The sequence below is a fragment of the Tamandua tetradactyla genome, chromosome 6, assembly GCF_023851605.1.
Source record: "Tamandua tetradactyla isolate mTamTet1 chromosome 6, mTamTet1.pri, whole genome shotgun sequence".
Classification (NCBI taxonomy): Eukaryota; Metazoa; Chordata; class Mammalia; order Pilosa; family Myrmecophagidae; genus Tamandua; species Tamandua tetradactyla.
This window is the reverse complement of record NC_135332.1, coordinates 100,104,273-100,116,646: the sequence shown is the minus strand read 5'-3', so window position 1 is coordinate 100,116,646 and position 12,374 is coordinate 100,104,273. Positions and strand designations below refer to the sequence as shown.

The following is a 12,374-nucleotide window of genomic DNA, read 5'->3' as shown; positions in this document are numbered from 1 at the left end:
CAACAAAAGGCAGGCTACAGTGGCTCAGTAGTCAGAGTTCTCACCTGCCATGCTAGAGACCCAGGTTTGATTCCCGGTGCCTGCTCATGTAAAAAACAAACATGCATACACACACATACACACACCAAAAAAAAAAAAAAAAAAGTCCTTAACAAAATACTTGCAAATCAAATCCAACAACACATTAAAAGAATTATATACCATGGTCAAGTGTGTTTTCTACCAGGTGAGCCAGGTTGATTCAACACACACAGAAAAAACAATTAATGTAATACTTTACAAATATATTAAAAAATGCTTTTGACAAAATCCAGCATCTTTTCTTCACAAAACTATTTCAAAAGAAGGGAATAGAAGGAAACTTCCTTGACATGATAAAGGGCATATATGAAAAACCCATAGCTAGAAACATACTCAATGATGAAATACTAAAAACTTCCCCTCTAAGATCTAAAACAAGACAAGGATATCCACGTCACCACTGTTATTAAACATTGTGCTAGAAATTGTAGTTAAAGCAGTTAGGCAAGAAAAATAAATAAAAAGAATCCAAATTGGAAAAGTCAAATTTTCACTATTTGCAGATGATATGATCCTTTATATAGAATGTACCAAAAAGTCTACAACAACACTTCTACAGGCCAATGAACAAATTTAGCAAAATGGCAGGGTACAAGATAAACATACAAAAAATCAGTTGTACTATATATAAGTATTGAGCAATCTGAGGAAGAAATCAGGAAAAATGGTCCACTTACAACAGCAACTGTGCTTGTTTGAAAGGATGTATGCCCCCTAGAAAAGCCATGTGTTAATAAAAATCCCATTTCATAAAGGTAGAATAATCCCTATTCAATACTGTATGTTTGAAACCATACTCAGATCATCTCCCAGGATGATGTGATTTAGTCAAAGTGGTTGTTAAACTGGATTAGGTGAAAACATGTCTCCACCCATTTGGGTGGGTCTTGATTGGTTTATTGGAGTCCTATAAAAGAGGAAACGTTTTGGAGAATGGGAGATTCAGAGAGAGCAGAGAATGCTGTAGCACCACAAAGCAGAGAGTCCACCAGCCATCGACCTTTGGAGACGAAGGAAAATGCCTCCCAGGGAACTTCATGAAACCAGAAGCCAGGAGAGAAAGCTAGCAGATGATGCCATGTTTGCCATGTGCCCTTCCAGCTGAGAGAGAAGCCCTGACTGTGTCTGCCATGTGCCTTCTCATTTGAGAGAGAAACCCTGAACTTCATCGGTCTTCTTGAACCAGGGTATTTTCCCTGGATGGATGCCTTAGATTGGACATTTCTATAGACTTGTTCTAATTGGAACATTTTCTAGGCCTTAGAACTGTAAACTAGCAACTCATTAAATTCCCCCTTTTAAAAGCTATTCTGTTTCTAGTATATTGAATTTCGGTAGCTAGCAAACTAGAACAGCAACTAAAAGAATCAAATATCTAGGAATAAATTTAACCAAGGATGTAAAGGGCCTATGTTCTAGTTTGTCAGCTGTCAGAATGCAATATACCAGAAACAAAATGGTTTTTAAAAAGGGGAATTTAATAAGTTGCTAGTTTACAGTTCTAAGGCTGAGAAAATGTCCCAATTAAAACAAGTCTATAGAAATGTCCAATTTAAGGCATCCAGGGAAAGATACTTGGTTCAAGAAGGCCCATGACATTCAACATTTCTCTCTCAGCTGGAAGAGCACATGGCAAACATGGCGGTGTCTGCTGGCTTTTCATGCTGTACCAAAACAGATTCTCTCCAAAATATTTCCTCTTTTAAAGGATTCCAGTAAGCAACTCCACCTTCAATGGGTGGAGACACACCTCCATGGAAATCATCTAATCAAAAGTCATTACCCACAATCGGGTGGGTCACATCTCCATGGAAACAATCAAAATGCTCCCACCCAGCAATATTGAATGAGGATTAAAGGACATGGCTTTTCTGGGGTCCACCATAGATTCAAACCAGCACAGCTTATATACAGAAAACTACAAAATATTGCTTTAAGAAATCAAAGAAGACCTAAATAAATGGAAATGCATTCTGTATTTATGAATTGGAAGACTAAATAACATTAAGATGTTAATACTGCCCAAAGCAATTTATAGATTTAATGCAATCACAATGAAAATTCCAACAACCTATTTTGCAAAAATGGAAAATCCAATTATCAAATTTATTTGGAAGAGTAAGGGGCCCAAATACCCAAAAACTCTTGAAAAAGAAGAATGAAGTTGGAGGACTCACACTTCCTGACATTAAACCATATTATAAAAGCCACAGTGGTCAAAACTGCATGGTACTGGCATAAAAATAGGAATATTAACCAATGGAACTGAACTGAAAGTTCAGTAATAGACCCTCACATCTACGGCCAATCAATATTTGACAAGGCTGCCAAGTCCACCCAACTGGGACAGAATAGTGTCTTCAACAAATGGTTCTGGGAAAGCTTGACATTCATATGCAAAAGAATGAAAGCGGACTCCTACTCGTACCTTGTATGAAAATTAACTCAAAATGGATCAAAAGAATTATACACCATGGTCAAGTGGGTTTTATACCAGGTATGCCAGGTTGATTCAACACACCTAGAAATATAAACACCAAGACCATAAAAATTCTAGAACAAAGAGGGTACAGGGGTAGTTCAGTGGTAGAATTTTTGCCTGCCAGGCAGGAGACCTGCATTTGATTTGTGGCCCATACACTTCCCAAAAACAAACAAGCAAACAAACCAAAAAAAAGAAAAATTCAACAAATGGTGCTGCAATAATGAGATACTTACATGGAAAAAGAATGAAATGTGGCCCCACCATACAGCATACAAAAACAAAAACAAAAACTTTTAGAAGAAAAAGTAAGGAAGCATTTTCAAGATCTTGTGTTAGGCAATGGTTTCTTAGGCTTTATATTGCACAAGCAATGAAAGAAAATACAGATTAATGGGACCTCCTCAAAATTAAAAACTTCCGTGATTCAAAGTACATTGTCAAGAAAGTGGAAAGGCAACCTATGCGATGGGAGAAAATATTTGGAAACCATACATCCGATAGGGTTTAATTTCCAAAATGTATTTAAAAATTCTATAACAACAATAAAAAGACAAACACTCAAATTTTTTAAATGGGCAAAAAGCTTGAATAGATATTTGTCCAAAGATGAAATACAAATGGCCAAAAATCACATGAAAGCATACCCAATATCACTTGCAGTTAAGGAAACGCAAATCAAAACCAGAATGAGATATCATGTCATGCCTACTAGAATGGCCACTACTAAAAACAGAGAAAGCTAGAAGTCTTGAAGAAGATGTGGAGAAAGAGGAGCACTCATTCACTGCTATTAGGAAGGTAAAATGGTGCAACTGCTATGGAAAACAGTTTGGCAGTTCCTCGGGAAGCTAAGTACAGAATTGCCTTATGATCTGGTAATCCTGTTACTAGGAATATGCCCAAAAGAAATGAAACAAGGGCATGAGCAGACATTTGCATACTGATGTTCTTGACGGCATTATTCACAATTGCCAAAGGATGGAAGCAACCTAAGTGTCAATCAACAGATGAATGAATAGTTTGTGCATGTGATGGAATATTATTCAGTTTTAAGAAGGTATGAAATCCTAATGCATGTGACAACAAGGATGAACCTTGAGGACCTTAGGTTGAGTGAAAGAAGCCAAGCACAAAAAGACAAATTGTATGATCTCACTGTTATGAACAAATTATAATAAGCAAATTCAATCAGTTAGAATCTAGAATGTAAGTTACAAGGCAATAAATTGGGGTCAAGAATAAGAAGTTGAGCCTGACTTGTAACAGAATTTCTATTTAGGCTGACGGTAAAAGTTTAGAAATAGACAGGTAATGATAGCACTTCATTATGAACGTAATCAACAGTATGGAAATATATAGGTAAATATAGTTAAAAAAGAACACTTCAAGATGTATATATTCCTAGACTAAAAATAAAAAGATAAAACATAGGACTGTACAGCACAGTGAACCCTATTGTAGATGATGAACTACAGTTAATAGTACAAGTATGAGAATGTTCTTTTATGCCTTATAACAAATGTATAATACTAATACAATGTGGTAATAATAGAGTGATAAATTATTTACAACTAATGTAAATAATGGATGGTAGAACTATTTTAATAATCTCTCATCAATTGCAACTTTTAAAAAAGCACAATTATAATAAAAAGTGTTATTAATAGTAACACATGGTCCACACCAATGCAAGGTGCTGCTAATAGTGTGGTATATGGAGACCCTGTATGTATGCATGGTCATTTTGTAAACTCACCACTTCTTTATCTATGGAACCTTTCAAACAATCATGAGTTCATGCAAAATCTCAGGGCTGATAAGAGCCACGAAGAAGGGGATCGGTGCTAAGAGAGTCTGTAATATGGGGGGCTGAGATTATCATGGAATCCAGGGAAAGCTTTCTTGAGCAAGTAACACTTGGGTGGGAGGCAAAAGAGTGAGGAAGAGCTGACCAGGTAAAGGGGTGGTAGCAGCCCACGGCAGAAAGAGTGTGTGTGATGGGATGGGAGGGACACAGCAAGGTGTTGTAGGAGAGGAGTCAAGAGCCCAGAAGAAAGGTGAATCAAGAGGAAGCCACTAAAGGAGGCTATTTGAAAAGATTGACCTGTGAAGTGGAGAACACATGTGGGGGTCAGGGGTTGGGGAGGCAGTAAAATTTTAAAAGTCATTTAGAATCCTCCAGGCTACAGAGTGATACTGATCAGGTAGACTGGGGTAGGCAGAGTGGATTGCTTTAAGAGATTTACTATTTACTATTTACTATTACTATTTACTATTTACTGTAATAATAAGGCAAGAGGGCTGGAGAGGCTGGGTGAACTCCCTAAAGTCCATCTCCACAGTGGTGATCCTGGTGCTTGTTGGATCCCGGTTCCCAGATTCCAGCCAGTGAGGCAAGGGAGAGTAATCTTGGGCACTGAACAGTCATAAATTGAGACATCTGTTTCCATCTTCTCTGCAGAAGGGGGCATGGAGCACACCAATGCCTGCCACCAGGAACAGCAGTCCTAGCAGTCCAAGCCCATGCCATGCAGGTGTCAGGGTCGTCAGCAAAAGCATGACTCATCCAGACATTGGATGGATCAAGGCTTCCTCATTCAGAAAAGAGACAGAGCAAGGTCAGCGTCACTAGTGGGTGTTGGTCCCCCATGGCCAATGGGTCTCAAAGAGAGATGGTCTACACGCATCCCTCTGGTGCCACAGAGGCAGAATTCTGCTTCCTCCCCACCTGGAGCAGATAGAGCAGTGGGGGTGGGCCAGGTGCCATAAAACTCACAGACATTAGCCAGGCTGTTGCCAGTATTTACATATGTGTGGGACAAAAGAAGAAGGGATGTTTCAGCAGACCATTGTCTGCTAGGGGGTGGGTTTTACCTTTCTAGAAGAGATCAGCCCACATTCACCATCCCACTCCAGAGTCAGGCTCACACATCTAGTCCTGAGCACAGGGTTTATTTGTGGGTCCCAGGCTCCCTCAGACCAACCACTACCACAAGACCCGTGTCTTCCATGTGGTAAATTTAAAATGAATTTTCTTGCCAGGCATGTTGGATTTTTATGATGCCATGACCGAGTTGATAACCAATATTAGACACGAGTGGGACATAAAATGTAAGTCATAGTATTCAAAGAGCATCTGCCAATGGAGGCCCATTGGGAAGACACACTTGCCAAAGCTCATCTGGTTCTTAATTTCCACAACAAAAATGACTCTATAGTGTTTGCAAATAATACTTCATATTTTAAAAATAACATAATAATGTTATTTCCCTTCATTCTCATGATCGCCCTGTGAAGTGTTCTTACTTGTGAGTAAACGAAGACACAGTGAGGTGACCTGCCCACAGTCCCAGAGCAGTCAGAGGGAGCATCTAGATCCCTGCTTCTAATTTCCATATTTTCCTACTATAATCTGCTACTTCTAGTGTTTCCTCTCGATCATTCCTCATAGCCACAGTTCTGCTTTCCACAATGATGCTGAAAATGCCCATCAAATGTGGGAAAGTCATACAAATGAGGATGATGACAATGATGGTAGCTACAACTCAGCAGCAAACTTAGTGCTTTATACATATCTCAGCTAGTTTTTACAGTCACCCATGAGGTAGCTGGTATGATTATGCCAACTTTATAGATGAAGAAATTGAGGTTTAGAGAGCTTAAATATCTAACTCAGGACCACCAAATTCGTATGTGGCAAAGAACAGATTGGCATCCAGGTATGACTCGAAAGCCTGACTCCAGCCACCATGCCACATTGTCCTGTGTGCAGGGTGCCTGGGGCTTTCTGTTGCCTCATGTTTGGTCTGTTCCATTGGTTCAACATGAGACAAGCTCAGTGGGTGTTAGGAATTGCTGAGGACGACAAATCTAGGAGTTTAGGCTGAGATTTATGCCAATCATTTTGTCATGGTATATGCCACATAAATAAACAATGAACATTCACACTCTAATGAAACAAGTCACTAATATTTTTTCTTTCCAAACTGTATTTGCTGTTACAGTTAAGTGAAAACAACTAGCTTGGACAATTTTATGTGACAACACATGGGAAGTGGGGTTCAGGGGGGCATTTGTTGTATGGAGATAGGGATATGGAAATGTGAGCACGATGTTTAAGTTTTGTGCTAATGGTTTCACAAATAAGCTTGGGTACTTCACTAAAAGTTCTTGCAAGAGTCAACTGATATTAAAGTATCCACTCCTAAACCCCTGGGACTCCAACTCAGATATTCACAATATTTGGGGAGAAGAGCAGATAGCCAAATTTAGATTAGGATTAAAGGTAACTATGGTCATAAACTGAACAACTACATGTGAGCAATATCAGTAAATATGGAGGATGACAAACCTTATCATCCAAACTGAATTGAACTATCCCAACATATCATTCGTATACCACACTCACAATAAAGTGGGTGGAGTGCAAGGAGGGCCACATCTAAATAAGTATGTATAACCAAGAAAGGAATGGAAGGAGTGCATGAGAGGAGAGTTGCGAGCCCAGCGTTGGTTGCCAAAGCTGGGCAATTACATGGTCAAAAATTCCATGAGAGAGAGTAATGCTAATTATCAATAGACAAAGATGGATTTGACTGGAAGCTAATGATGTTTAACCTTCTGGGTTCTTCCAAAGTCCTAGGAGGGGTCCTAGCAATGTGTTCACATGATTCTATATCTTTTAAAATAAGAAAAAGTTCAGAAATGTTTATATCCTTTTACTTAAAGAAGTTTCACCAAAATATCTGAGCATCAAGCTCGACAAAACCAGAGGCATAGCTGCCTGCAAAGTTGTTCCTTGCACGTGGCTGAAACCATGCTTCTACACTTCAGTGTCAGGCTTAGACCATGAAGAAACAAAAGCCTTTCTGAAAGACACAGGTTAGTTTCCTGGTGCCTGCCCATGCAAAACAAAAAAAAGCTTTTCTGAAATACCAACACTACTCTTCCAAATTCTTCAATTTTCCCGAGGCCACAATTATCAGAAGTGGATATAGCATCAGCAGTGATTAGTGATTGCCCACTGCAGTGATTAGACCTAAATTAGACAGTATATTAGAGAGTCTGCCAACTGGATTGGACTAAACCATCTATTAAATGTCACTCACTGAGTGGTCCATGGAATAAGTTATACCCCAAGGTAGAAACAGGGGCTGTATATAAGTATATGCAACGACCCAATATCAAAGTGACTTTGCCAGCCTGCTCTATGGAAGAAGCCTCTATTCGTCCCTGTTCTGAAAAGCTCATGTTTAACTGCTGTTTCGAACAGGTGTTTCCCTGAAGCTCCATGGTTTTCTTCTGCTGGGAACGCTGGTAAACTCACCCCTTTCACCAGCCCTTTTAACCATAAAGAAGCTTTGAAGAGTGAAGAAGCAACCCGTCAGAGCTTTGTAGAACAGAACTTAGGGGTATTCCAGAATTAACTGTCAGCCTGTTCTGAGGCACATACAAAAGATCCATCACCTGCCTCCCTTTCTTAAAATGAACCAATGGAGGGCCAAGGTGAGATGACAATTTCTAGCTCAGAACAATGGACCGCTGAGATTTGAGTAGGAGGAATTAGTGACAATAAAATTATGTCTGTCAACTTTTGAAAAATTGGAATCAGGAAACCCAAAAGTAAAATTGAGAGAAGATAAATTAGATAAATGAAGATTTGACATATCACTCAATACCTGCTAATGACAAAAAAAAGATTCCCTTTTAACTTTCTTATTGTTTTTATGCATAATACTTTTAAAATCATGAAACATTTTCATAAAAGCATAAAGAGTATTTAAAAATATCCTGGTATCTAACATGGAAGACAGTGACAGGAGTGTGAAGCTCATTCTCCAGGAAAGGTAGAAACTCATTCTTGACTCTTTTTTTTATTTTTTATTTTCTAAACCTTTACTCTAAATAATTCTGATGGAGACAGAGAAAGAAGCCTTGAAGACTGTCAGACTGTGGGAGCTATTGCTGTTCTATCAGAGGTTTTAAGAAAGAGGTTGCAGTAAAGCCAGAGATATGGCATGGGAGCAAAAGGGTAAATAACCATCTAATTTGAATCTCTTCCTCAGGGACTGAGGAGCTGAGTCATTTTTTCGCAGTCAGCAGATATGACAAAGCCACATATTTGTATTTTTTAACTTTATTGAACACTTAATAATGCTATCATTAATGAAAGCTTAGAGATAATTGGTAATTACTTTAGAATCATCAATGATCTTAAAACCACATGGCCTGAAAGACCTGCCCAAAGTGACAATGCAGGCTTATTTCCAAACCAGGGACCATAATTTGAAGTACGTGGGCCTCATAAGAGGGAGTCTTTGGTCCAACAATCCTAGACTTCCATCCCATCTCTGCCTCTTATGAGCTGTAGAACTCTGGGCAAGTTCCATAACATTACCAGGCCTCAGTTTGGTGTGTCATGTGGATCCAATGAGATAAAACACCTAACAGTGGATCTGTCATATTAAAAGACCAAACTGATATTAGGGAAAACTTTCAAGAAATGCTTCTCTGAGTTAGGCACAAGGTACAAGAAGAAGGCCTTCCTATGCAAGTTAAGCTCTTTCTATATCCTTTATGTTACACCAGCAAAAGGCATTACTGAAGTTAAACATCTCTGTAAACATATAGGTTCTTAATGATTAAGAGAGCTATTATCTTCGCAGCTCACAAATAAATGAAACATTTAAAAGCTGTTGTTTTGATTTGCTAAAGCTGCTAAAATGCAGATACCATAAAATAGGTTGGCTTTTACAATGGGGATTTATTAGTTTACAAATTTACAGTTCTTAGGCCATGAAAATGTCCAAATCAAGGCATCATCAAGACTTCTCTGTCAGATCGCAAGGTACATGACAGCTGGTCTCTCCCTTCTCTTCTGGATTCCATTGCTTCCAGCTTCTGGCTACAATGGCTTCCTCTCTTTTTCTGTGGCTTCCTCTCTCAGTTTCTGTGTGTGTGTGTGTGTGTGTCTTTCTCTGTCCTTTATCCTCGTATAAAGGGCTCCAGTAAGAGGATTAAGACCCAGTTGGGGCATACCTCAACTGAAATAACCTAATCAAAAGTTCCAACCCACAACAGGTTTATACACACAGGAATGGATGAGCCTGAAGAACACGATTTTCTGGGGACCAAAAAGCCTCCAAACCATCACAGCTCTCAGCGAAATCAAATATTTCGTAGTAACCATGAATGTTTCAATGTACGAATTCCTGATTAACTATTCAACTTCCTAGATTCCCTTTATCTCTCTCATACTCAAACTTTACTCGTTTCTACAACTCTACAAGAAGAAGAGCAAAAGTGAGACAAAGAGGGAAGGGTCACCCTAACAATCAACTTGATTCTTCGTGAATGGCATTTTTGATAGCCATGGAGCTACTACTGAACATTGTGTTGGTGATTTGGGCCAATGTACTATGACAAGAGAAAGCAACTAGTGGTGTAAGAATTAAAAGGTAAGAGGTAAGAGTATTTCTATTTGGATGTGATAGAATTATGTAACATCCCAGCCCCTGCAAAAAAATAAAATCAACTGAAAACCACTGCTAACAAGAGAATTTAGTACAGTACTTTTGCAATGATGTTTTTTAAAATAGCCTTCACATGTAAAGCCCATTAAAAAGATAGAATGGAAGAGATGGCTATATATATTAAAAGAAAATACTTGGGTCATAAATCTAACAAGATTTAGTAATATATAAAACCTAAATGAGGAAAACCATAAAGCATGTCTAGAAACTACAGTTGGCTGAAAAATGGGAAGACATACTATAGACTTTGGCAGGAAAATCAATGCTGTAAAGATGTTAGTACTCTTAAAATTGATTTTACACTTAATGCCATTGGTGTAAAATAACAACTTTTTTTCTGAAGCTATGCAAGGTGGTTCTAAATTTCATTTGGGGGAACAAACAAGCAAGAATCCTATTACCTGTGGGTAAGTCGGTGCAATGGTTTGAGGTGTGGTAGATAGCTATTCTTCGCAACATAAATTATAAAGTTTCTATAACTAAAAACTGAAAATGTACAGCTAGACTAATGAAACAAATTAGAAAATCCAGACCAATGGAACAAAATAGAAAAACCAGAAATAAAGTGTTGCATGTGGAAGTTGAGTCTATGAGAAACACCGTATCTCAAATTAGTGGGGAAAGGATGGATTTCTTAATTTCCAAGTGGCATTGGAATAGCTGTATATGGAAAATCGAGAAACAGGAACTATTCTCACATTATATACCCGGGAAAATTCCAATGGATTATAGGTTTAAATATATAGCATTAACCACATAGGTATGAGAAGAAAACAAGGGTGAATTTCTCCATTACCTGACAGTACCTAAAACTTTCCTAATTATGATTCAAAATATAGAAGCAATAAGGGAAAATCCTGACAAATTTAGTTACAGGATATTAAAACACTTCTGTGGTAGCAAAGTACAGACAAATGACAAGTTAGGAATATAAATTTGCTACACATAGACAAAGAGTTACTATGCGTAATATTTAAAAAACTTCTAAAAGAAGAGAAGAAAAAGTCCAGCAAACTGATAGAAAAATGATAAAAATTAAAAGTTACTAGGAAAAGAAATAGAAATGATCCTTAACAAGCTGCTCAACTTTGCTCACAGAAAATAGCAAATTAAACCTACTCTTCTAGCAGATTTGCAAAAATAAAAATAATTGGCAATATGTCCACCATCATTTTCCTCCTTCAATATTTCACCAATTGCTACAATGGGTTCAAGAAATAATGAACCAGTAAAAAGAACTATGGAAATATTTTCACATTTTTTAAATACCGGATGGAGTTGTCTGAAATCACTTAGCCAGATGATAGGAAGAATGGGAGACTGGAGGTCTCCAAAATATCAATTTAGTAAATGCAGTGCAGCATTCTCCTCAAGACCAAGCCTTTTCTTTTCAGCTTAAGAAGTAATAAAATCAACCAAGATGGTGTTGCTTTTCATTTAACCAGCTAGTATCAACTGACTGCTATGTATCAGATAAGTGTGCCTTCTTTCCCTGTCTTAATTTACAATTTTGCAGAAGAATTCATAATTATCAATATGCCTTGGGTATGTGTAGGGGCGAGGGAAGTGGAAAAGAGGTACTCAGAAGAAGAACAAGGAGACGAAGTGCAGGAAGGGACAAACACGGGGGCTGAAGAGGTTCTTTCAAGACAACTCAACGGATGTTCCTGAACATGGTTGGAAAGTCCAAAAACCTTTGTAAATGTCTTCAGTGGTTGTTTTCTCTAGGGCTGTAACTGTGCCTTAGTCTGTACCAAAACAGAGGGTTTTCCAGGCGCCTTAGGCCATCCTAAGGCCTAAGTTTGCCAACTAAGAAAGCTTAGGTCTTCTGACAATGCTGTGGCATCAGGCTAATAAAATGGACCTTCGCTTGGGTCAGAAACAATTTTGTTATTAGCTCTACTCTTCATGTCAGTGGCACTATAAATCCTACAACAAATCAGAATGTTTCATCTCAAAAGTCCGGTAAGGATGTTGGGGAGACTTTGTCGCATATTCCTTCTCAGGGGGTTGAAGGCCAACATGGGAATCCCTCTGCTCCATTTCCAATGGCAAGAGATGTCATAAAGTAAGCACTCTGAAAAGACAACAGGAAATGTTTCCCACCCAAACACCCTACCTCAATGGAACAAATTGGGAACACAAGGGGAGCACTTTTGTAATTCAGTCTGGTACACTTGATCAGAGATGTTCAGGCTAGATGGCCTTTTTTGAACATCTAAAAGCAAAATAAACAGGTCTGTTCAGGGGAGACCAGGTGTGAAGCTTTCACAATA

General features: G+C 38.4%; 1 long non-coding RNA gene across 1 annotated transcript in view; it reads right to left on the bottom strand.

Moving 5' to 3' along the window:
- Positions 1–12,374, bottom strand: part of LOC143686254 (uncharacterized) — a 39,329-nt gene that overhangs the window by 25,968 nt on the left and 987 nt on the right. The window lies entirely within an intron of this gene.